This window comes from Acanthochromis polyacanthus, chromosome 7 (assembly GCF_021347895.1).
Source record: "Acanthochromis polyacanthus isolate Apoly-LR-REF ecotype Palm Island chromosome 7, KAUST_Apoly_ChrSc, whole genome shotgun sequence".
Lineage (NCBI taxonomy): Eukaryota > Metazoa > Chordata > Actinopteri > Pomacentridae > Acanthochromis > Acanthochromis polyacanthus.
Genome location: NC_067119.1, coordinates 37,348,863 through 37,370,344, shown reverse-complemented (window position 1 = coordinate 37,370,344; position 21,482 = coordinate 37,348,863). Strand labels below are relative to the sequence as shown.

Genomic DNA, 21,482 nt, shown 5'->3' with positions numbered 1-21,482 from the left:
TTAAAACTGACAACGCCACCTAGTAAGGGACTAGGACCCGTTTTAAAGAGGTTCTTAACCCAGAGGTGAGCAGTGCATAGCAACAGAGGATAAAAACATTTTTGTCTGTTCCAATAAATTTATTAGTCGTTCCAGACCTGGCACCACTTTGTGGCTCCCGTGCGTCTCTCTCTCGCTCTTCGGTCGTCCTGTCTCTGTGCCGGTGCTGTGCGCCCTTGTCTCAGCCTAGTAGTCCGCCATGGTGCTCGTCATACACCGCCATTCACCGTCGCTTCTGCCCGGTTATCTATCGTGCTGCCCATTGCACGCTGCCGTTCCCCGCTGCTTCTGCCGCCGCCGCACTGCCTCTCCGTCTGCGGCTCGCCATTGCGGCTCACACCGTCGCGCGCCCTGCGGCTCACCCGCGCTGCCCGTTCCTCCTCTCTCCGTCCTTCCTGCCGCTGTCCGTCTGATTGTCTCTTCTATTTGCTGTCATTGTCCCAGATTCAGTCCTGCGTAATCAACTGATTGGCACCAGGTGCGCTCAATCAATGTCCACAGTCTGTTCTGCTACATGCCGACAGGTAGTGGGCATAGCCTAAACTCATTAGAAACAAGGGGGGAAAAAAAGGAATATGCAAAGAAAAACAGCACAACAAAACATGCAATTTAGGAAACCAACACAAGAATCAAGCAAATAATTTCACAACAAAATATAAGGAAACCACACACCAAATAATCATGCAAATAAAGATAATCACAATAAATAAAAGGCCATATTCCCACAAATCAAAATAAACTTTTCCTGTTTTTGGTCAGTTTAACTGTCTGCACTTTGCAGGTCGTTACATACACATGTAAAATCATGGTCTTGTAGGTAAACCTTAGCCCAATCATCAACAGTTCAGTACTTGTGATCCTCAGCAAAGAGTAACCGGGCTTTTTCTTTGCCTTTCCGCCTTTGAATTAATGTCTGTCGAAGCACACATAATCATAATAATGAGACTCAAAGCTGACACGTGTTAGATTCATGTGTGAAACAATAATGCTCAGTTTCGCTCAATGCGGGGCGGCATAGCGAAGTGGGCAGAGTGGTTGTTTTGCAACCGGAGTGTCGTCGGTTCGATCCCTGGCCTGGCGAGCTCTTGTCAAGGTGCCCCTGAGCAAGACGCAGAAGCCCTTATTGCTCCTGATGGGTCGTGGTTAGCGCTTTGCATGGTAGCTGGCGCCATCAGTGGATGAATGTGATGTATAATGTAAAGGGCTTGGGTATCTTTCAGGTAAAGCGCAATATAAATACGGACCATTTACCAATGCAGTTATAGTGATCTTGCAGAAACATTGTGACACCTCCTTCAGTCCTGTTTTCTACCCACAGCAGCTGCTTGTCAGATTATTAATGTTAATAATAAACACCTGCAGCATCCCGAAGCATCAGTGCTTCTCTGTGCGCATTTACGCACATGGTGGCACAGCAGCGGTGACTTCATGAACCCTCATGTTGTCCTCATGTACGGGCACCAAACAAATTATATCCTTGTCTGAAAAAACAAATCCCCAAATCTATGAAAATGTGCAGAACCTTCAGTAAGAACATTCCAATAATAATTTAAAAGATTCCCTTAAAACGCTTTATCCTCACTGGGGTTGCGGGGGGTGCTGGAGCCTATCCCAGCTGACTCGGGCGAAGGCAGGGGACACCCTGGACAGGTCACCAGTCTGTCACAGGGCTACATATATAGACAGACAATCACACTCACATTCACACCTACGGGCAATTTAGACTAGGGTTAAGATGTGAATATCAATAATATTCAGCTATTCAGCCCCTGTTCCACACAGATTCTGGGTTTAGGGTTTAATTATATGTATTAAATCTTCTGTGGATGAATCCTGAGTTCCACCAGAGCTGCCAGGAGACTTTTATGACGGTAAGCGGCCACTATGCACAAAATTACGCAGCACTTTAGAAGGACTATAAGATGATTTTAGTCCAATAATTGGCTTTTCACGATCTTCGTTCTCACTGAGATGCTTCAATCAGAGGCTGATCTTGTCAGAAAAGGTTCAGGTAGCTTTGAGGCTCCGCACATTTCTGACAGGTGATGGAAACTCGTGGAAAAACGAAACACACAAGTGGACAATATGGATGATTGATTTAGCTCCAGATCAGAACTGGTCGAGCACAGGCGCGTGCTTGCATCATTGGTGTCATGGCAACAAAAGGTGACGCGCACCTAGAAAAGGCCTGTTGACCTTCAAAAACGTTCTCTTTTGCATTTGGACATTTACTTGAACGGGTGCAAATTGACCAGCCTGCTGCAAAGCTAGCAATTTTTGGAAAGCCTTTTGGAAAACACTTTGAACACTTCGTTGGACATCCCAGACAACAAGGACCTTTTTAAAGAAGAAGCTCACCGTCAGCATGAAGGTAAGAAAATTCAGTTCCTGCTTTTTCTCATCAGCTGATTTTCTCTGAGCGCTGCGTTTTGCTGTATAACCGTACAGGGAAATGTGTTGATAAAACCGATATTTTGTTTGGGATCATGAACTTTAATCTAATTTAACATGCAAGGTTTGGAGGAAAATGACTGCTGTTCTATTTCTCATAAAATGCGCCAAATATGATCAGTTGTGTGTGAAGCATTGAAGGTCCTCGGAGCCTCTTTTTAGAGTTTCCAATCAAAAGTTTAGTTTAGTATGATGTGGATGTTGATTTCAATGTGCTGAGACCAGTAAAATGACCGATTTATGTGTTAGCTAACTGAAAAAAACGTCAAAATCTGTATTTTATTCATTGTTATTTGTCATTTTACAATGTTCGAAAATTGGACTATTTTTGGTGCACATTAAGGGCTAAAATGGGTAAATCATTTCTGAATAAATTGGTGTCAAAAGTTTAACAAACAAGATGGTAACTGAGCCACGTTTTATAAAATTCTCCAAATATTATCCAACATATATGAATCACTGAAGGTCCTCAGAGCCTCTTTTTAAACTTTCCAAAGCAAAATTCTGTTTATTTTATTGTGGATATTCATTTACATGTGCCGAGAGCAGCAAAATGAATGATTTTTGTGTTAGCTAATTGAAAAAAGTCAAAGATCTGTATTTTATAAACGGTTGTTTGTTCTTTTACAATGTTTGACTGTAAAATTAGGCTTTTTCTTTCAAGAAATATTTCATTTTTTTTAGTGTATGTTGAGTGAAATAAAATGTAAATTATTTCTGCTTAATTTGACGTCAAAAGCTTAAAAATCAATATGGCGATTGGAACGTTTTTCATAAAATGCTCCACATGTGTATCTTTGGTAACCATGGAGACGATGGAAGTATTAGAGGAAGCGCCCAGAGACGTCATGACGTCAGAACGTGCAGGTGTAAAGGGATGAGGTTGTCTTTAAAAAACAAACAAACCTGTAAATCATATCCACATCAAAAACACGCATTTATAAAGAGCAATCATTGTTATTTTTATTTTACCACAATTGGTACTAAATGTATGCTATTTTCACTGTATTTAAATCAGCAAAATACAGTTAGTTTACAAATATTTGCTGTAAAATACATAAAGCATCTAGTAAAATAATATTCATGTACATATTGCCTGTAAAAGAAAAGAAAAAATAACTCATACCGAAATCAACAGACTGTATTTTTCTTGTTATTTCAGTGTTTTACTAGATTGTTGCTTAAAAATAGTGGAATACTAGCCTAGCCATGCTTGCCCCATGTTTCTGACGGCACAAGGGTCTAGGGAAGCTCGACAGGGAGGGAGGCGGGCTAAAAGGTTGTCTATCAAATCACTCTGCAGCAATTGGGTAGGTATACAACCAGTCAACGCAACGAATAGGCTGACGTAGTTCCGAGAGCACCAGATTGTGGCTAAGTCCCGTTAGCTTCCCAACCAGCGAAGCCGCAGAGCCAACTGGTATATTGAAGATTTGCCCTATCCCATCGGCATAAGTCCAAATACGTCTTTCTTCTCAATGAAACACTTCAGTGCCGTCCTTTGTTTATCTTTCAAGTTGAATTTTAGCTTCAAATCTTTAAGGGCTGTGGCCAAAGCCGAGTCGAAAGATAACTGTTTATTGTGCGCTGGTTGTTTCTGTCAGAATCGTCACGCCTCTGTCGTCACTTAGTTACGCCCGCCTTCTGACTCTACACTTCATGGTGATTGGTCCGGCCAGTTTTAGTAGAATCCAGCCTCGAGCCTTATGGAGGGTAACTAGACCCACCCTGGCAGAGAATTAAATTCGTTGCCGTGGGTTGTCTAGCGCGGCTAGGCTAGTGGAATACTGCATTGATCAAGTGAAAATAACACTAAATATCTGTATTTTTAAAAATTAAATAAAATACAACAACATAGCATTAAATAATAAGAATAATAATTGTTATTTGCTATCTAGTAGTAGTATTACAGAAAACCTAAAACATAATACAATAATTATTATTATGGTTATTTTAATATTATTTTTATTTAATTACATCACAGATATTTCCTGTTGTTTTCATTATTTTTAATCCATATTCACAGTGGTTTACTGTATTATTATCATTGTTAAAAATAGTGGAATAGTGTATTGTCCAAGTGAATAACAGCAAATATCTGTATTTATATTTTTAAAAATAATTAGAAATGCGATATTAATAACACTAATAATAATAATTGTTATTTTTTATCTAGCAGTAGCAACAGTAGTAATATTAAAGAAAATACAAAACACAATACAGTAATTATTATAATGACTATTTTAGTATTATTTTTATTTCAATACTCTTTGCTCCAGTTTCCTGACAGTCTGTGTTGAAATGTTGTTTTTGTTTCTGCTTCCAGAGGACGCTGGACTCCATCTCCTGGCCGGACTCCTCCAGGTACCTCCCTTACCCCTTACCTCGCCGTCCTCCTGTCTCCTCCCTCTCTCACTATCCTTTTGCTCCCCTCCCTCCCCCCTCCTTTCCTATCTCCTCCTGCCCCTCTCGCTCTGCTTTTTCTCCCCTCCCTCGCTCCATCTCTCCTCTTCCTCCTCCTCCCCCTATCTCTCCTTCTCCCCCTCCTCTTCCCCCCTCCTCTCCTGATTCTTTTCCCCTTCCCTCCCATCTCCCTGCCCCCTTCCCTCTCCGTCCTCCTGTCTCCTCCCTCTCTCACTATCCTTTTTCTCCCCTCCCTCCCCCCTCCTCTCCTATCTCCTTCTCCCCCTCTCGCTCTGCTTTTTCTCCCCTCCCTTCCCCCTCCTCTCCTATCTCCTTCTCCCCCTCTCGCTCTGCTTTTTCTCCCCTCCCTCCCCCCTCCTCTCTTCTTCCTTCCGTCTCTCCTCCTCCTCCTTCTTCTCCTTCCTCCCCTCCTCCTTTCAAGCGTCGTCGCTGTTCTTCCCCCCTTTCTCCTTTCTCTCCTCCCTTCCGCCCTTGGTTCTTTTACACTCTCCCTGTCCCTCCCTCTCCCCCCTCACTTTCCTCTCCACTTCCTAAACCTGTCCCAACCCTATCCCTGTCTCCTTCTCCCCCCCCCCCTCCTCTTCCCCCTCCTCTTCTATCTCCTCCCCCTCCTCCCTTTCGCACTCTTCTTTTTCTCCCGTCCCTCCACCTCTCTGTCCTATCTCCTCCTCTCTTCCTTGTTCTCGTCCCGCGGAGCCTCCTCCAGCGCCACTGACTGGGCGCTGGAGTTGCAGGATATCGGAGGATGAGAACAAACTCATCCTTCGGAGGCGGCCTCTTCTTCCCATCCAAGTTTTTCTGTTGAGGGACCTCCTGACAAACGTACAGGCTCAGTCTAGTCTATCATGCAGGAGGTCCCTTCTTAGCATTTTTTTTTTACTAATCATTGTGTGAGTTTCTCTCCCCAGAAGCCTCCTGCCAGCCAACCTTCAGGGAAGAAGGTTCGCAAACCTTCCGTTTCATTAAATTTACCCCGTTCTATTTTAAACATTTTCGCTACGTGTGATTTTCTGGATGTGATCTGGTCAGATTTTATTTGAATGAATCTCTTGTGATTATGTCTGATCAGATCTATTCCAACTTTATTTGAATGAATTTTCTTCCATTGTATTTTGTGTGATTCTTTGAGCTCGGTTCTTGTCAGTGGGACTCTGGTCAGGGTGCCTGTCAGAGGTGTGGGCGGATCTGAGGGGGATCGTGGGAAACCTCCTGTGGTCCCCCTCCTTACAGTGAAGCTCCGCTCTGTCAGAAGGTGAACAGGATGCAGACGGCATGTCACAGAGAAGCGACATGTGTGTGTCTGTATCCCACCCTGGACCCACAGTGGAGTCCACAGTGACAAGATCACAGTTCAGGAGAGTCACACCGGGATTAATAGGGGTGGTTAAATGTGTTATTTAAGATAGTAAATGTAGTGTGAGGGTGAAGGTCTCGCTGCCAGAGGGAAGTTTCCAGAAGAACAGGCACGTAAGGATCCCTGTGAATGCTGCTGCATGAAAAGGTGAGTTTGGGATTTTGATTTTGCATTCATCCATCTAATATTTTGAAATCTCAGCAATAACACACCTCGACAAGATTCTGCCACGTTTGTCTTTTTCATTTCTTTCAGACCGATGATCCCAGGACCCAAGACCAAGACAAGGACGACCCCAAAAGACGACTTGAAGATGAGTGACCGAGCCCCAACAGAGATGAAGCCAGAGACGACGACCAGCCGGTGAGGAGAAGAAAGAACGACTTTAGCGAGACTTTACTGGATGCACCGGTAATTGAAATGTGCTTGAAAAAGAATGACCCAACAGACACTGCATGGTGACACAGGGATTGAGTATGTATCATATCACAGTCTGACAAAATGCAGTTATCTGAATTTTCAGAGTTCTTCACTGATTTACTCTCAGTACAGACAGAGTCATTATAACAGGCGACTTCAGTGTCCATGCAGATGCTGGGAATGACAGCTTCAGCTGCATTCAGCTTATTGTTAGACCCAGCTTTTCTCAAAATGTTAATATTCCAAGCCAGGCTGCTGGAGGATTTCCAATGATGCATTCCTCTTCTCTCCTCTTTGTGTCTTCATACAGTTAGACCACCTTTGTATGTCACTGACTTTGTGTTTTGTCCTCTGCAGGCTTGTCTGGCTCTGGAGCTGCATGTTTCTGATCTGCTGTTATCGGCCTCAGCAACCTCCAAACTATTCATGTTCTTACCATCCGCTCTACCCTCAATGCAACCAGAGGTTTTTTTTTAACTTCCCAGATGGAAGTTTTTTTTTCCTCACCCCAAATGGAGCTTTTTTTTTTTTAAACTTCCCAACAACAGGAAGTTTTTTTTCCTTCACACTGGTACCACGTGCTTGATCTGATCTCACTGCGAAAAGAGAGATCTTCAAATAAAAAACAAAACAACACAATAGAACTGGCATTTATTTTCAAGTATTTATTAGTTTTTATTTTTCATCCTTGTACATATTGTAATTATTATGTTTATTTCCTGGTGTAAATATGCTTGCTGCTGTAAAAATGTGAATTTCCCCTGACATGCTGAAGCTCCATTGTGTTCCCAGGGTATATAAGAGTTGCCTGGGGACCAGACAGCCTTTATATTGTGAATTACAAATACACATAAAGTCAGTCTGGAACTGCTCCATTGAACCAAATCTAGCCCAGAGGCGGGACTACCGATCACAGCTTGAACTGGAGAGAGCCAATCAGCATAACACGTGTGTGACACAATCACTAAGCGACCTAACAATTGCCTTTCCGCTATGACGTTTTGTAGTTTTAACAGCTTCCTTTGCCGTACAGGGGTCCTGAGGAAAATCTAAGCTCTCCCTTTCAACAGTGGAGGGCAGCATTACGCATTCTATCGTACAGCCTGCCGGAATTAAAAATACATCCCTTTTAAAAAGAAAAGCTTTACGAGCTGCTTCTTGTTGAGGTTTTAAGGACAAATTCAGCCCGTGCAAAACAGAGGAAACCGCACGAGAGAAACCTTGCTCTGTTGCGGTCGCATCGTTAACTCCCGCCTCTGGTGCTCTGATTGGTTCGGTCTGATCTGCTCGGAGCTTGAAAACCTGTCAAAATGTGTCAATGGAGGAGGGCTAGACCGTATTCCCGTATATCCCTTATAACGGGAATACAGTCTAGCTAAGCTAGGCTAATGTAAGAGGTCATTTCATGTCATAAGCAGCACTTTACATGTAAAGGCCTAGAGTGGTTTCCTGCTGACATTCAAGCTGTAGCACAACTCAGAAGCCAACAGCCAGACCAGGATGAGCACAAACGTGAGGAAAAAAACACCATTTTCAAAGTCTGCACACTGACAATAACTGCAGACCGGAGTGGAAGACCACCTTCAACACCCACCCAGCCCACTATTTCTCAGCCGAAAGACAGAAATGACACCATGTAAAGCTTCAAATGTTGTGAAATGATTGCTGTTCCCCTGTCAGGTTATGTGGGGGAGTAAAACACTTGTTAGTCTGTTGTGGGAGTCTTGGAGGAGATTGAAGTGTGTTTAGATGAGAGCGCCACACTTAAGCTGTAAGTTTTTTGGTAGGAAATGAACTTTGCTCTGCTTGATTGAGACCTCATGAACAGAAACAAGGTTTTAAAATAAAAACACCTCCCAAAGCATTTACTCTTTGATTGTTTTATTGTGTCATTACCATGTGATGAAAATCATTTGAAGTAGCAGTGGAGGGTTTTTTCAGGGCTCATGCCAATACTCATTATTAATACTGGTTGGGATTACTCTCCATACTATAGACATTTTGTTACTTACACTTGAAATTAGTTTTCATACTTGTCTATATTCACACTGTGTAAACACAGCCCACATTTGTCTTGAATAGTCTCTATTTTTAAATCTATTTTTTTCAGAATCTTGTCAGCTTAGACTGTTTATTTTTGGCCTTTTTAAAATGAGACACATAGGAATAAAGTGTTTCAGATAAAATATCACAATTCTAGGCTTCGATTTACAAATGTGCATTTCCTGATGGAACCACACATCCTACATGATCAGTTTAGGCATCATCCTATCCATTAAAATTATGATTTTTCAATTTTTAAAGTTTGTTGATATAATGTTTTTTTTTTTTTTTACACATTTTTTGTTATCTTTTTCGAGTGCATTAGTTGAGCTCCTATTGTATTCTATGAACTACATTAGAGGTGGACCACATTGACATGCTGCCTCCAACATTCGCCCTCCTTCTCAGTCACATACTGGCAGCGCTGGGGGTCATGCTCACCGTCTGGAACAATGTCAGGCTCCATGATGGGCACGATGCCACACTGAGAGAGAAAAGCAGGGGAGGATGTTAAGTGGTAGATGAAAGAAACACTGATTGTCATCTTGTCAGCACACAGTAGCATCTCCTCTCTTGGGGTTGTGGCTTACGTATCCACTGTTACACAGTTCATTAGAAGGAAGCCTGACGGGCCAGCCGTGCACTGAGATGTGTAACATACTGTTTGTGTTCAATCACTACACTGAGAAAGTGCTTTTTTTGGAGCGTGGAATTTAAATTTGTGTGTCTAACCATCTGCCAGATGCTGGTTCTCCACAATGGTCAGGGTGCCTGTCAGAGGTGTGGTGTGTCAGTGTGTGGATGCGAGTTACTCCTGTGGTATTTATGCAGTTCATGTGTTACAGTCCCGTAAATTTTCAATATTTTTTTTTTCCACTCCAGGTTGTTTTATCCGCATTGGATAACTTCAGACCGTTACAGCAAGAATCAAAGTTAAAAATGAAAGTTGAGGAACATTTTTGTGAGACGGGGTGTTGGGAGTGATTTTTAAAGCACAGTGCCACTTAGCGAAGTCTGCTCTATCCTTGTATTGAGCCCGGCGCTGGTAGAGCCCATCCAGACCTGTCAGATACAGAGAACAGACAGCAGCTCTCTTAAAAGAATCATAGGCTGCCCAGAAACTGATGAGGCCAGAGAAAAGCAGTTTGACCTTTCAGGTGACTTTAATTCTGTTTCAATAAATATCGGTCAAGCATGACAAAGAACCCCCAGGGAAGCAGTATTTGAATTATTTTTATACACTGTTAAAAGTGACAAGCTCAATTAGTTATAACTTATTTTTATAAGTTACTTCCAATGAACATAATGAGCTTTGACATTTGAACTTAATTTTATGAGTTTTTGGGATTGCAACTCAACAAGCCAGTTCAATTAAATGTCAATTTAAATATGTTAACACAACTTGACAATGTTAGTTTAAAAATGGTAACCGGATCACTCAAAAACTGGCGATGGCGGCAGTATTAATGCGAGGTACAAATAGTGCCATAAATTTGGACTTCATCTTATAAAAGACTAATAATTATGATTAGATTTTTTTCACACACTTGAGCAGGTGCTCCATCCGGTTGCTGTTGCCTATGAACTGTAGAAGAAAACACCCCCTGAGCAGATTGAGGACGTGAAAAGTCAAGTGGCGGAGGACTACTTTCTATCTGCAAGCTTGACACGACCGGTGGCGACGTGACAGTGCCCTCTGGACATAGCGGGAGAGGAGCGAGTGGATTAAGGTCAGTTGCTGTCACCAAAATTTTAATGCAATCCAGTTTGAAAATTGGTTGTAAATAAAGTAATTTCTTTCGCGGTGATATTTTTAAACAGGAGACATTGATACAACAACTTGGTAATGCCGAGCAATGGTAGTGGAGGTGAAGCGAGCTAAACCATAACCGAGTGTACTGTTATAACTTTGATTAAAATGAATTACGGGTAGCTAGGATGAGTTTTGTAATATGTACTCGCTCAAAAGCACATTCATGGTGCTTGCTATGACTTATGTTTGGTAACAGTGCTTTTTGCAGCCTAGTCAGCGCCTCAGGAGTAGCATTGTGTGCCAGTAAATAGCCATGTCCTTTATTTTTCTATTTCGTGCGCGCCAGTCTCGGCGCCTTTTGGTTGCGATACACACCGATTGCCTGTTACTGTCAAGGTAACAGGCGCACTCAAATAAAATTAAAATAAAATACAGACAGCTAACAACACCTTTGTGCATCGTAACGTGATTGTAGGCGACTGAACGCCTCAGGAGAAGCGTTTTTGTGCGCCAGTAAGCAGCCATGTCCCATTTTTTTTCGTGCGCCAGAGGCTCAGCGGGTTTTGGCTTGATAAACGTGTTTAGCTGTTACTGCTGAGTAAAGTTGCTGGAAGTGAACCTAGCTAAACTGTACTCCACTGGAAATTAAAAATTTTATTAAGGGAAAATGCAGACAACGAGCAAGAGTTTAGTGCATTGTGCTGTTTGCAGGTGAGCTGGCGCCTCAGGATTAGCCTAGTTTAGCTAGACTGTATTCCCGTTATAAGGGATATACGGGAATACGGTCTAGCCCTCCTCCATTGACACATTTTGACCAGGCGTAAACTAACCATTTTCTCGCCGTTGGTTTCAACGGCGAGAAAATGAAACCCGGATTTTGCTACTTCCTGGTCGCCGTTTTGGATTTTTTGGAGTCAGTGACGTAAAAAGCGTCATCAAACAGACTGGACTGGAGAGCAACTGGGGGCAGGATTGGCTGAGAACTCTCTTATCCCGCCCACGTTTTACTGCAGAGGCTTCTGTTGCTGTCTATCAAGTATAGCCACGCCCCCTGGCTCCGCCAACTTTAACGATTTATTTAAAATTCAGTATTGATTTATTTTAAGATCGGCCACCTGATCTCTCATTTTGACCATAAAAACTAACAGGAAAAAAATCCTGAGCTGTAGAAAATCAGTCTATCAAATTTTATTTTTTCCAAAAATGAATTGGGGTCTATGGAGCAAAAGCTTTTTGGAGCCAACCCTAGCGGACGGCGGGATATTGCAAGTTTTTGACACTTCCGGATTGGCTTCAATTCTGGAGCCAGATGCTACGTCCACTATATATACAGTCTATGATTTTGACAGGTTTTCAAGCTCCGAGCAGATCAGACCGAACCAATCAGAGCACCAGAGGCGGGAGTTAACGATGCGACCGCAACAGAGCAAGGTTTCTCTCGTGCGGTTTCCTCTGTTTTGCACGGGCTGAATTTGTCCTTAAAACCTCAACAAGAAGCAGCTCGTAAAGCTTTTCTTTTTAAAAAGGATGTATTTTTAATTCCGGCAGGCTGTACAATAGAATGCGTAATGCTGCCCTCCACTGTTGAAAGGGAGAGCTTAGATTTTCCTCAGGACCCCTGTACGGCGAAGGAAGCATCTTGGTTGGTAAAAGGGTGTGTGTGAGGAGGGATGAGGGGCTCTGTTTCCACTTCTTTTAACGAATGGTTGTGTATTATGTTCAAGATTTTTGTGCATGGTGCTGTTTGCAGGTGAATTAGCGCCCCAGGATACGCCCTGTACAATGACCAGTAATTAGCCATGTCCCAAGTTTTTTTCTTTCTTGCCTCGCATGCTCTTTTGGGGTGTGTGTGTGTGTGTGTGTGTGTGTGTGTGTGTGTGTGTGTGTGTGTGTGTGTGTGTGTGTGTGTGTGTGTGTGTGTACTTGTTTCTGCTATACCGGTGGGGACTTTGACCTGACTATTTGCTATAAAGGTGGGGACTTGTCTTACGGTGGGGACTTAAAATGAGGTCCCCACGGGTGGCAACACCGTTTTCTTGGTCATATTGTTGTTAATAATAAATGTAAAAGTGCACAAACGTTTGTTTAGGGTTAGGCATTGATTTGGTGATGGTTAAGGTTAGGGTTAGGGTAAGGGTTAGGAGTTAGATATGAATGGGAGTCAATGGTAAGTCCCCACCGGTATAGAAAAACAAACGTGTGTGTGTGTGTGGGAGGGGGTGTCTGTTTCCAGTTCCTCTGGCTAATGGTAATGTACTATGTTCTGTGTTTTAGGTGCAGATGATCAATTTTATCAAATTTGACCACCACCGTGGATGAAGTTGAACTGTAAGTTTTGCAGCTTTTCTACTTATAGTAAAAGAACAATTGTCACTCATTACAAAGACATTCATGGATGTGAAAGAAGAGGATTGAGTTGCATTTTCCCCAACTGTCTAACACTGTTACAATCCCATGTTGATTTTGCAAAACATATCAAGGAACATACAATGTACAACCCTTGATGTAATCAGAGGACGTTAATGTCCTATCTGAAGAACTGCCGTAAAATTGTAACAGGTAAATATTTTTGTACTTTTTTTTGCTCAAATCAGTCTGTCAACTTCAGTCCTGATAAAAAAGTATTAAATAAGTTTTTTATTTTAAACCTTTAAATGCCAGTTTGATTACATGTCAGTTTTTTTTTTAAACCTCACAAAAATTAGTTATATTCAGTATAATAAATGTAAGATGACTGGGGATTTTATTAAAGTTGAAGCATAAATATACACAAGATTAGTGATAAAACTGATTTTTATGCATTTTTTTTTTTGGCAGGGCCAGATTCATAGTTTATGAACCTTGGAGGTGACCAGAGGACAAAAATGTCCTCACAAAAACATGCTATATTACGGTGGCCGACGGACCAACGATCTGCAACTTTCCAAAACTCCTCAATTTAGGAAAACAGCTTCAAGTACAGAAACGATGCAAAATCACAAACTCAAACACAGGTCTAAACGAGGTACAAAAGAGGATCGTGGTGCAAATGAAATAACGCGCTGAAAAAAACCAAAACGCGCTGCTGAAAGAGGAACGATGCAAAGGAGAAAACGATCTCCAAACCAAAAAACGATCTGCAAACTAAAACGATTTCCAGAACATGAACGATTTCCAAACCAAGAAGCGATTTGCAAACTAAAAAACGATTTCTCTCTCCATCCCATCTGTTACGCTGAGAGTCCCCCCTGCTCCGTTCGTAGTGACCGGTAATGCAGCGTTTTTCATTCGAAGATCGTTTCTTGGTTTGGAAATCGTTTCATGTTCTGGAAATCGTTTCTTAGTTTATATAAATATAACATATTAATATTTTTTGCTCAAATTATTCAATCACCTTCAGCCCTAATAAAAATACCAAATATTTTATTATTTATTTTGTTATAACCCTTTAAATGCCAATTTGATTTCATGTTTGATTCATGTAATTGAAATGGTATTTAAAGGATTAAAATAAAAATAATTACATATTTGGTCTTTTTTATTAGGACTGAAGTTGATTGAATGAATTGAGCAAAAACATAAGCAAAAATATTAATTTGTTATATTTCTATAGCATGTTTTGTGAGTGGACATTAATGTACTCTGCTTACCTCAAGGCTCATAAGTGATGATTCTGACACTAAAAAAATAATGCATTAAAATAATTTTTGTTACCAATTTTATGTATATCTAAGCATGATCTTTTATGAACATTTATTTTGGTGAATATAAGTCATTTTTTGTGTTTTTTTTGTTTTGAATAAAAACAGTGACTTCATGTAATCTAACTGGCATTTAAAGGCTTAAAATAAAATAAATCATTACATATTTGGTATTTTTTATTAGGACTGAAGTTGGTTGAATGATTTGAACAAAAAGAGGCACAAAAAACAATCTTGTTATGTTTTTATAGCATTTTTTGTGAGCTGGTGACCTCAAAAGGCCATGAATTAAAGCAACCTGCAAAGGGTTAAATGGTACCCAATGGTTAATTACACAAAGAGATTTTAATCATTTTCTATTAGACATTGTGGACTGTGTCCTATTGAGAAATATGTGGATCATTTTCTATCTCCTCAGATAAGGGCAGAATTCAAGAGAATCGTCACCACAGACCTTCTGGAAAATTTTCTCCACAGACTTGATGATCTGGTCCCAAGACTGCTTGAGCTATACAAAGCAGGAACCAAGTCTGGAAAGAAGCAGTCTCTCAAAGCAATTCTGGACTGTCTTGCTAAAGATGTAAGTGAAAGTGTGGATGATAGAAAATTAGCCACCATTTGTGGTGTTTTTTGTTTATTTTTTTTTATCTTACTGCTTGTCTTTTTGTCTTGTAGGAAACAAATGAGAGGAGAAGGGTGGCTGTCCTACTTGGTCTGCCACACTACATATCAGGCGAAGATCCATCAAATATCATCAGGATGTGTGATGTAAGACCACAATCATTTTGTAATGCAAAACTATGTGTTTGTGTACATTTTGTCTGTTTCACCTTTTTTTTTAAAGGGCCTGTAAGGAGTTTCTAAGTAATTACAAAAAAGGTCTCACTTTTAGATATATGCCTGATCAAAATACACACTTTAAGATGAGTTTTATAGCATCAAAATAGGTTATCTATAAATGCTATTCCTTAGCTTCGCGGTGGGGTCGGACAGGGCTGGACTGGTTTCCGCCTTCCGTAACTAGCGCTACGTAACTAGAAAGGGACAAGTCTTTGAGCGTGTTTGTGTGTGAGCGTGAGCAAGGGTGGGAGGTAGGGGAAGGAAGTATAAAAGCAGAGCAAAGTGTTGGCACATAAACGGTGATTAACTGTTGTGCATCCCGAGCTTGCATATAAAAATGGTCATACATTATTTCTTCTTTTCAAGGCTCATGTTGGGATTCTGGATGAAGCCATGAAGGGGATGCAGCTTGGCCTCCTGATAGGCTTTGAAGGTGGTCAACAAGGTGCCATTCCAGTTGAGATCTTCGATGTGGCAGTTGTGGTCGAGGAGACCATTGTGCTTCACAACATTAAAGATGTGGCACAAAGCTTCGCCATGCTTATGGGCATCATCTACTGTGTGAATCTCAAGTATCCCGATGCCATGAAGTACTCATTTGAGTTTCTTCAGAGAGTTGTGATGAAGATTAAACCAGACCAGGCCTCGGCTTGAGCACATGGACTGAGAAACAAAATCTTGAGGTACAAACTGTAACAGCTTGATTTTTTTCAAAACAACACTGTTTGTGTGTGCATGTTGAGGACTGTTAACTATTTTCTACATAAACCTACAGGATTGTCCTGAACTATGTTCAGTGAAAAACAACACTGCGTGTGAGGGTAAATGTGGAGGTTGAGACTGTTTACTGTTCACTGTGTACTTTCCAGGACTCTCTTGTGAAATTATACTGTTATCTGCATGGCTACACTTGTTTTCATGTTATCCAATTTTTGGGGTAATTGTGAAAATAAATGTTTGAACATTTGAGTCGTAAGTGTATTCAATTCTCATAAGAAACTGGTGAAATTGCTTTTATTAGTCAAGTCGGGATAAAATTGGAAACTACAAGTCTACTTAATATGTAATTTTAAGTTTAATTGCTGCCTTAAAAATATGAGTTAACTTGAAAAGGCAATTGAAAATAGAAATTTTAACTGTAAAATATAAGCTAAAAGGATGTGCACTTGTGTGTTCCGTTCACTAGAAAACGCAAGTTTACCTGAATGGACAACATAATATTTTGTATTGTATTAACTCAGAGTATAAAGTTCAAACAACAAATGATCATCAATTACCAATCGTTATAAATGAATTATATGAGTTGAAATAGCATCTAACTAAGTTTCCCTGACGAGAGAATGCAAGTTTTCTGGAATGGAAAACTTAATTTTGTGACTTGTTTCAACGCAGAGTATCAAGTGCAAACAAAAAAATATCATCATCCAGGGAACTTATAAAACTTGCATTCTTGAGTTGAAAAAAGCTTTTCTTGAAGTTGACTGTACTTACATTTTTAAGGCAGGAATTGAACTTAAAATATTAAGTTGAATGACCCTGATAATTTTTACAGTGTATTCTTGGGCGGTTTTGGAAAAGTTATTAAACTGGTAAACTTAAAGAATAGGATTTAAGGCATATTTATTAAGGTTGTCAAATAGGTCAAATTTGACCAGAACAGCCCGTATAGGTTAAGAGTTTAATTTTCAGAAGGCTGCTGAGAGACGACTTCCAGCCCAAATGCAGGAACAAAGGTGAATGAAATTACTCCCTATGTTGACACAGATTTATGACAGAAAACCGGTCTGTGTCAGTGAATTTTAATTGAACCAGTGAATATACTATAATTCATTTATATACAGAAACTTTAATAGAGGCATAGAATATTTTTTTATAATGTATGATGCTGCAGAGGTGTGCCACTTGGGGGCAGTGCTGAAGAAGTTTTAGTGTGAAGTGGGTCTAAAGTTGTCAGAGCAAACATCACTGTGTCTACTGGATTGAGGCAGTGCTGAGTAACTTGGAGACGGATAGAATATTGTTAGTTGTATTTCGGTTTTCCTGGAAGCTGTCAGAATGAGATGCTATTAACTGCTACTCTTCTTTGTACTTTTTCACCATTGAACTTAACTTAAGAAACAGGACACAATCCAGCATCATGACTTCAAACAGACCAGCCCTCAGACCACCAGCTGCTGGACCATTTTAAACCTTTAAAGTGTTTTAGCACAGTGAGTAATGAATGGATTTTTTATGAAACTCCTCCACTAACCTAATAAATGCATAAATGTTTTGAGTGCAAAAAGACTATATAGTTGTTCTATTTTGCATATAGCTAAGTGTATTTGTTGATAAGTCTGTATCTAGTTATTTAGTTATAATTAGCCACTCTAGATCTGTTGTAACAGGAAGCTATTCTCTGCCTAGTAAATAATTAACCCCTTGATGTCTGAATTTCATTACAATTAAATACATTTTAAAAAATGTGTGTTTTTGCTTTGCAGCTGATGCTAAAATAAGTGGATTGTTCATTTGTCTATTACACATAGAACATATATAGAGTATAATGAGGGCAAACACACACCCAGCAGACTGGAGCTTCAATAGTGTTAATGGCTCATGAAGAGTATAAAATCTGGAACTGCTAACCAGTCAGTTTAGAACTGATGAAGCCTGAACAATGTACATTTAGTGCAGTAAGAAAAGTGCAAACAGAAAGTCTTTGGAAAGGTTGTAAACATAACGCTACATATGGTCTACCAGCATCAGTCTCCTATAAAGAAGAAAAAAGACGAAACCTTATTGTATATTTTTATAGTTTATGTGCAGTACATCAACTGCCTGCCAGCGCAGTGCCTCCACTGTGGAACTACTTAAAAACAATGATCTGTATTTCCCCAGAAACAAAGAAATGTCTTCGGTGTTCATACGGTCAGATATCATGAAATTACGCACGTCAACAAAAATAACATATATAACAATAATACATTTAATAATTAACACAACAAATTATACCTTTAACAAAGGCAGCTTAACTGATTGCATCAACAGTCAGGTTTAACAGTGTTCAGTTATGTTTGTGTGTGTACAGTCAGTTTGAATAGTTTTCAGTACTCATACACATTGTAAAACACATCTTTTAACCAGGGGTGAAAGTAGTTTTAAATTCTTGCCGGAACTATTAGTAATAGTTCCGGACCGTTCCGGCTTACTTTCACCCCATTCCGTCGATGCTAACCATTGTAAATCCTGTTGAAAGTTTTTCAGCCAATCACAAGAACGTGTGGAATTTCAGGTGTAATTTATTGCTCGCCCCAGTGCAATAAATCAAGCGCACCTATTTGCTATTGGCTGCTACTGGCCATAACAATCGCTGTGTTACGGAAGTAGACACGCATGCGCACTCACGTACTGCTGAGTGAACTCCGGTCGATATCTATGGATAGCAGGCAGGCCGGGCGGCGGGCGTACCGGCGTACCCATAGATACCGGTGGAAGAGCGGTGTACCGCCAGCAGAGCTTTTCACAGAACTGCGTTCCGCCACCAGATCTTTTGCCTGTACACAGTTCCGGACCGTTCCGGCTTACTTTCACCCCTGGTTAGATTACCAAAATTATTTCTATTTGCTGAATGCCAAAAAAAGGGAAGGATTTTTAAAAATCTTTCTTCAAAGTCAGAAGTTTACATTAAGATTACTATGCCTTGAAACAATTTAGGAAAGCCATGATGATGTCATGCCTTTTGAAGCCTCTGATAGGTTTATTGACAACATTTGAGTTAATTACAGGAACAACTGTGGATATTATTTTAAGGCACATCTGAAACGTACTGCTTCTTTGTGTAACGAGAATTGTGGACTTGCACAAGTCCGGTTAATCCTTCGGTGCAATTTCCAGGTGCCTGAATGCTTTTCAGAATAAAAAGTTCGGACCAGTTGGAGTAACCAGAGTCAGCTTCATGCATGTGGCACCTTCCTCTTAAAAGTTAGCAGGGGGGTGTTTTTCACGGCAGGGTTGGTGTTGAACCCTGCCTTGAAAAGCACCACCCCCCCCCGTCCTTTTTTTTCTGATGGTCCCAGCATCAAATGCTTTTCAGAATATAAAGTTGGGACCAGTTGGAGTAACCAGAGTCAGCTTCATGCATGTGGCACCTTCCTCTTAAAAGTTAGCAGGGGGGTGCTTTTCACGGCAGGGTAAAACACCCCCGCCCCCCCCGCCCCGTATTTTTTTTTTCTGATGGTCCCAGCATCTAATGCTTTGTATTGAATATATTGAATATCTTGCATGTAGGTTGTATAGGCTACAGGTCAATCCAATTAAACATGCATATTTTTGTACCAAGATATTGCAGTGAAAGCTTGATTATATTTAGCCTTGTGAAACTCAAGTCCAATGAATTAAACTTGCTCCTTAAAACAATTTATTTCATTTTGTAATTATGTCTGGGTTATATTTTCAAAGAACATACTATAAGGTGTTAGTTTGCGTTCATTATTATCCGACTTTTATCCGACTCTGAGTTGAAAAGAACATCTGTTATTTACACTCTTTAGAGGAGCTTTAGAGACTGTAAGCAACCGATGTTCTTCTCTCCTAATCTCCTTAACAAATAATTAAATCGTAAAATAGTATTCTCCCCTGCGTTTGTCTGCGATAGCGCTTCACTTCCCCTACAGATGAGTGGTGAGTGCGCGCTCCCGCGAGGGGGTACATTTCCCGGCAGGGGTGCTTTCTACGGCACAACACCTGCTCGTCTCCACCTCAGCTCCAAACGCGCACCGGAACGTCATTCCGCTGCAGCACCTGCTCGTCTCTGTCTCCGCTCCGGCCACACGCCATCCCCGCCACCTGGATCTGCTTCTCCCTTGGCCCGGTTCTTTCACAGTCGGTTCCTGTACCCAGTCTAGTTAGTTTATGGCAGACGTAACTTTTCTTGAATTCCTGTTTATAGCGTTTCTGATTCTGTGACTAGTCTTAGTTTATGTTTATAGTTTGGGTCACATTTAGATTTGTCAGGATTAGCTTGAGAGTATTTTTGGTTTAGTCTTTCCTGCCACTGTGTTACGGTGTTTTGGGTCAGACAGTTCCTCTGGGTTTTTGCTTAGTTGTCATCCCTGTTATTTAGCCTCCCGCCGCTAGAGGTCCTCCTTGAGTTTCAGTTTGGTTTGTCTTGCTTGGTTTATCTCTTGTAGTAAAATATCTTTGTAATACATTCTGTTATTCTGCATTCACTGTGCTCGACTTGTCATTGCCTGCACGTGAGTCTCTGCTTCAAGATCTTAACATTTCAAGTGACTACCTCAGAGAATGCCAAGAGTGTGCAAAGCAGTAATCAAAACAAGGGGTGGGTATTTTGACGAATCTAAACAATAAAGCATGTTTTGACTTATTTCACATTTCATTGTTTACTATATAATTCCATATGTGTTCATTCATAGTTTTGATGCCTTCAGTGAGAATCTACAGTGTAGTCATGAAAATAAAGAAAAAACATCAAATGAGGAGGTGTGTCCAGACCTTTGACTGGTAGTGTATGCAAACTATATTGTTTAACAATGAAACATTTTCTTTTGGTAGGCTATCATATACAGCCTGTCTGTGCAGGAAAATATCCTTACAGAAGGCTGAGCAGGTCTACTTCAGTGGTCTGGCTCACCATCAAAGGTATAGGTAAAGGATGTATTTTTTAAAATTTACACAATGCCCATAATGTTGTTTGCTTTTTTTTTTTTTTTTTTTAAAAAGCTATTTGCTAATAGTAGTTGTTACCTTAATTATGAGTAGCAGTGTTAACATGCCGAAATGATCACCATCTGTCACCAGGTTAAGCAGCACTAACGTTGAGTGTGAATGTTTAATACTCCTTGCTTTACATTTTTAGTGATAATGATGTTGAAGGCATTTGACCTTGTCACAGCAGAGAACACTGTGTATTGATGCTGAATTCCTCTAAGAGGAGCTGCTGCTGTTGTGCAGCTGTTTTTTGTCATAGTTTAAGAACCTTTGTGGATCTCATTCATCAGGTATTCCACCTGTGACCAATCCAAATGTCTGCTGTGAAAAAGGTTAAACAGTGAAAGTACATTTTCATCCACAGTATGTGTTGTCATAGTTTGTCTTTTAATTATGACATTGTTTCATAATGTTGAGATATTCATTCTGTCTTTGATCAAGTTGTAGGATTAGATCTAATTTATGTTTGCTTTTATTTGCTCAAGGATGTAATAAAGGTTTAACCAACTGTTCTCTCTACTTTTGAGGGTGCACTTAACAGTTCAACAAAGAAATCCTGACCCAGACTGAACAGAAGCACCACATGCTGCCAAAACTACCACCGCCCATTCTGTTGCACAACTGTGTTAACATTGTTGAAAGTAAAATCTATTTTATACAGTTTATCAGCTATATCAATGCTATATCTACTTATGCATGTTAATGTTTATCACTGTGTATCTCTGTCAGGAGATAGTGAGACCATAGATTCAGTGGTGGGAGTCAC

At 40.5% G+C, this 21,482-nt stretch overlaps 2 long non-coding RNA genes across 3 annotated transcripts; both read left to right on the top strand.

Moving 5' to 3' along the window:
* Positions 1 to 1,986: 1,986 nt before the first annotated feature.
* On the top strand, positions 1,987 to 8,552 carry LOC127534739 (uncharacterized). Its single transcript, XR_007943108.1, has 4 exons — positions 1,987 to 2,410; positions 4,817 to 6,415; positions 6,524 to 6,679; positions 7,046 to 8,552. It is a non-coding gene; the product is annotated as an uncharacterized LOC127534739 (long non-coding RNA).
* Positions 8,553 to 10,337: 1,785 nt separating this feature from the next.
* LOC127534738 (uncharacterized) lies at positions 10,338 to 15,973 on the top strand. 2 transcript variants are annotated; one of them, XR_007943106.1, is made up of 5 exons: positions 10,338 to 10,461; positions 12,759 to 12,812; positions 14,583 to 14,744; positions 14,840 to 14,932; positions 15,371 to 15,973. It is a non-coding gene; the product is annotated as an uncharacterized LOC127534738 (long non-coding RNA). The 2 variants fall into 2 exon arrangements; XR_007943107.1 differs by lacking the exon at positions 10,338 to 10,461 and adding an exon at positions 11,473 to 12,126.
* Positions 15,974 to 21,482: the final 5,509 nt, after the last annotated feature.